This window comes from Sinocyclocheilus anshuiensis, unplaced genomic scaffold (genome assembly GCF_001515605.1).
Source record: "Sinocyclocheilus anshuiensis isolate Anshui unplaced genomic scaffold, SAMN03320099.WGS_v1.1 scaffold1872, whole genome shotgun sequence".
Classification (NCBI taxonomy): domain Eukaryota; kingdom Metazoa; phylum Chordata; class Actinopteri; order Cypriniformes; family Cyprinidae; genus Sinocyclocheilus; species Sinocyclocheilus anshuiensis.
This window is the reverse complement of record NW_015557203.1, coordinates 216,949-222,080: the sequence shown is the minus strand read 5'-3', so window position 1 is coordinate 222,080 and position 5,132 is coordinate 216,949. Positions and strand designations below refer to the sequence as shown.

General features: G+C 35.6%; 1 long non-coding RNA gene across 1 annotated transcript; it reads left to right on the top strand.

Annotated features, from left to right (window-relative positions):
- The first annotated feature begins 3,789 nt into the window (after positions 1-3,789).
- LOC107678944 (uncharacterized) lies at positions 3,790-4,403 on the top strand. Its single transcript, XR_001632991.1, has 3 exons — positions 3,790-3,859; positions 3,947-3,995; positions 4,287-4,403. It is a non-coding gene; the product is annotated as an uncharacterized LOC107678944 (long non-coding RNA).
- Positions 4,404-5,132: the final 729 nt, after the last annotated feature.

Here is a 5,132-nt window from a genome sequence, read left to right as displayed (position 1 = left end):
AACCTTGAACCGCTCGCTGTTGCCAGGACACATTCTCGGCTCCTCAGCATAAAACCTAATGAGTGGATGCATGCTGTTGCCTTATATACCCGTCTGCATGGAGAGTGGCTCAGCATGCAAAATCCACTAGCCAATTTTCAATGGTGTTTTCTATTTAACTCAGAGATGATTGGGCTCCCAACATAAACCCCTAATGTCGTCGCAACATAACGTCTCCGTTCCCTCCATCAGGGAATGAGGGACGTTCTGTGATATAACTAAGTGCGTATATTATATTATGTAAATATCACATACCTGTACATTCAGAGCTTGATAATAATAATTCTCATCAGGATTTTTTCCCACTGTAATTGCCATTTGGCTGTTTTACATAATTTGACTTAAAAGTTCACCTTTAATTCACCAGCATTTATGTTAAAAATATATAAAATAATGATATGCCTGAAACAAAATAAGAAGTTGTAAAGATATGCATGAATTTGATGCAGGATAAAATATTGCATCCACTGCAGTTAACATGCACCTGATCTTAGAATCAGTTGATGTCGCATATGGTAATCAGGGATTTTTTTTTATTTTTTTATTTTTTTGCAGCATTTAACTCCCATTTCAAAAGAATATGATCATGGGCCTCTGGGTAAATAAGTCAAACTTAAGGCAGCTTCTGCTAATATTTTATTGGCTTTAATGCTGAAAACCTTAGCCATTAATTTTGGCTGCTGGATGACATGGGGAATCTGTGACAGCAGTCTTTGAATAGTAATGTAATGTTCAAGTATTAATAAGAATAAAAGAAATGAAACAGAACAGCTGGATGATTAAAATTATTTAAAAAATACTTTAAATACTTCAAGTACACACACTTAATAATATATGTTCCACAAACATTTTGTCAGTTTTCTAACTTGTGAAAACGAAACTAAACGAAACAAAACAAATCAAAGCTTTGAATGGGTATCCTTTAGAGCTCTACCATGATGCCTGACATGAAAGGGGCTTCGATCTTTTAAACTTCTTTTTAAGTTCCATCATTTTGCAAGGTAACACTTTATTTCGATAGTCCACTATAGACATTCTATTAACAGTAAGTAACTTTGCAACTACATGTCAACTAGCAGTTAGTACAGTATTAGTAGACTGTCTGCTTAATATCTTCTCACTCAAAAAAGTCAACTAGCCACTTGCTTGATTTGCAAAATACAAATATGTCTGATTAATATGAATATAACGAGTTTACTTCCGTTAAATGATTAATTCTTGTTATTTGTAGTTAAATTAAGAAATAATCAAATGAATTAGATCAGCATGACCGACAGATAGGGAAAGTCTCGGTTACGTACGTAACCCTTGTTCCCTGATGGAGGGAACGGAGACGTTATGTCCCCATGCCACAACCTTGAGTCACTCGCTGTTGCCAGGACACATTCTCGGCTCCTCAGCATAAAACCTAATGAGTGGATGCATGCTGTTGCCTTATATACCCGTCTGCATGGAGAGTGGCTCAGCATGCAAAATCCACTAGCCAATTTTCAATGGTGTTTTCTATTTAACTCAGAGATGATTGGGCTCCCAACATAAACCCCTAATGTCGTCGCAACATAACGTCTCCGTTCCCTCCATCAGGGAATGAGGGACGTTCTGTGATATAACTAAGTGCGTATATTATATTATGTAAATATCACATACCTGTACATTCAGAGCTTGATAATAATAATTCTCATCAGGATTTTTTCCCACTGTAATTGCCATTTGGCTGTTTTACATAATTTGACTTAAAAGTTCACCTTTAATTCACCAGCATTTATGTTAAAAATATATAAAATAATGATATGCCTGAAACAAAATAAGAAGTTGTAAAGATATGCATGAATTTGATGCAGGATAAAATATTGCATCCACTGCAGTTAACATGCACCTGATCTTAGAATCAGTTGATGTCGCATATGGTAATCAGGGATTTTTTTTTATTTTTTTATTTTTTTGCAGCATTTAACTCCCATTTCAAAAGAATATGATCATGGGCCTCTGGGTAAATAAGTCAAACTTAAGGCAGCTTCTGCTAATATTTTATTGGCTTTAATGCTGAAAACCTTAGCCATTAATTTTGGCTGCTGGATGACATGGGGAATCTGTGACAGCAGTCTTTGAATAGTAATGTAATGTTCAAGTATTAATAAGAATAAAAGAAATGAAACAGAACAGCTGGATGATTAAAATTATTTAAAAAATACTTTAAATACTTCAAGTACACACACTTAATAATATATGTTCCACAAACATTTTGTCAGTTTTCTAACTTGTGAAAACGAAACTAAACGAAACAAAACAAATCAAAGCTTTGAATGGGTATCCTTTAGAGCTCTACCATGATGCCTGACATGAAAGGGGCTTCGATCTTTTAAACTTCTTTTTAAGTTCCATCATTTTGCAAGGTAACACTTTATTTCGATAGTCCACTATAGACATTCTATTAACAGTAAGTAACTTTGCAACTACATGTCAACTAGCAGTTAGTACAGTATTAGTAGACTGTCTGCTTAATATCTTCTCGCTCAAAAAAGTCAACTAGCCACTTGCTTGATTTGCAAAATACAAATATGTCTGATTAATATGAATATAACGAGTTTACTTCCGTTAAATGATTAATTCTTGTTATTTGTAGTTAAATTAAGAAATAATCAAATGAATTAGATCAGCACTTGTTGATTCAATGAGACTGAGGCGCTTCATATCAACAACTCTCTCTGGTGAGTCACTGCGCATGCTCAGCACTGCGGCGGGAAGTTCGGGAACACGTCACGCAATGGAGTTTTGTGAGCGGCGTCTAATCGTTCTGCATCCTTGATATTGAGGGTAAGTACTTGATATGTACCTGTTTGTAATTAGTACAGTGTATTATAGATTAAAAATGAGTTATTAGACACTGTGGCGATGTTTCTAAGCAGACTTATTTTCCCAGACTTGAAGCACATGTGTTGGGTTCAATTCCGTGTCTTTGTCTGTAAGAGTTTCACCTTAACGTTAATATATCCGCTACAATAGGTGCATTTCTGTCACAATTCAATGCTAGCTACGCCTAACTATTAACAACATAACCCACGTTAAACCTGAACTCTACATTACCCCAACAATGGGAGGGGAAAACGGGAGATAAAGTTAATGTAGAGTCGATTAATCAATTTGCACTTCTCATCGCTCTTTTCAGTCTAGCTAACGTTTATAGGGCTTTTTTTTGTTGTTGTTGAGGTTTTGTTTAGTGTGCCAACAGAGGGACTGTTGTTGTTATTAGCCAAATTAACTAACGTTGGCCTGGCCCTTCGTATGTGACACGTTATATCAGTAAAATATTACTTTAAACGTTCTATCACTAGACATGTCTGTCTTTTCAAACATAGCGTTTCAAAATGCCACATAAAAAAATAAAATCGTTTATTAAAACGTAAAACCGCGTAAAATCTATGATGCAGTCGATCATATATTTGAAATGTCCTTAAAAATTGCAGTTAAAGTTATGATTGAATAGGTATGCATGGTTTTATTCGGGGATTATAGTTATAAATATAAGTAAAACTCTTGATATTTAGTAACAGCAGCCAGTAGTGGTAATTTTCTTTGGCCCAGTTTTTAAAGTCAGTCTTTGAAATTAGGAGAATACTGCTTGTTGTGTGTTTTTCTGTTTTCTGGCCTTAGCATACACATTAGAGTAAATTTGTTGCAGTTTTTTTTCTTTTTCTTTTTCACAGCGGAAATGTTCCTTTTTTTTCCGTACAAAAAAAAAAGAATAGAAAAGAAAAAGGCTACATCACAATGTAAAGCTGTCCCCATGCTCTTCTGCTGTGAACCTCACCTTTATTACATGGTAAGTAGTTTTTCTTAACACTCACATACAGTAATGTATAACTAACTATCCTTGATTACTGAACTAGTCCTTTTCTTTCTCTTTCAGTGACGCGTATGTGGCAGTGCAGGCAGTGTGTTGCAAAGGAGAGTTGTAGGTACAAATTACTTAAGCATTATAAACTAAACCATTGTTTTGGAAGCAGCAATCATTATGTTTGTGTATATTTAAATTGTCCATGCACATTTAAGACATGAGCAGGACTTAAAACTCACGTCAGCTCTTATACTTTTAATCAAAAAACAGAGTAGACCATATTTAGATGGCTGTGTACATCATGTCTTAACTCTCTCATTGCTGATAGAAAAAAATGTTAAAACAGCTTTTTTTTTATTTTCATCCTTCTGTTATGATGAGAGTTAATAAATGCATTGTCAATGTTTTTCAGATTGATAGGGAGTTCTTGCGGATTTCTACTGTACCACTGCTTTCTACGTTCTTCGCTGAGCCTGACGTCAACACGATTGATTGAGATCTTCAGTAGAAAAGGCGGGCAATCCGGAAAAACATCACACAGTTAGCCATCTCATGTTTGCCATCTCCAAGGTTTGTATTGATAAATGGCTTTAATAGTCATTCTCAATACAGATGTAGTTTGGCATTTTCTTCCTAAACAGTACTCTTAAGCTGTGCCACCACTGAAGCTTGAGTTAATTTTTGTCCCCACCCCACAGGATGACACTATACATACCAGAAGAGCCTGTGTGATCAAGTCTCTGTGCACCTACTTGAATGAAGACCCTGAAAAATTAGTGGAGGTATATTTGGTGAGTTAATGAGAAAATAAGGCCATATATTCTGTACTTTTCCCTATTCGGTGTTTTTCCCTATTTGCTACAACAAAAATGTGACATGAGAGAACACATAACTTTGTCAAATAACTGAGCTGGACAAATTGTTAATTTATAGGAAACTGATGGTACACAATGACAAAGTACTTATGTGAATTGGTTGACGCACTAAACCAATAAATGTTTTATTCATATTGGTTGAGCTCTCTTGGGGCCTAATTTACAAAACTGTGTAAACCCATACTAAAGATTTAAATTGATCTGAAAGGCAGAAGAGGCAGTCCCACAGGATTCAGACATTGAGTCACAAAGTACCATGGAGCAAACTGTGATGGGAGTGTATGTTATACTGAAGGAGGGAGTGCTGCCTGACGATGACCCACAGGACATTGGTGTCCTAATTGAAGGTGTGGAAGTCCTCAGTGACTTGAGTAGCATTGCAC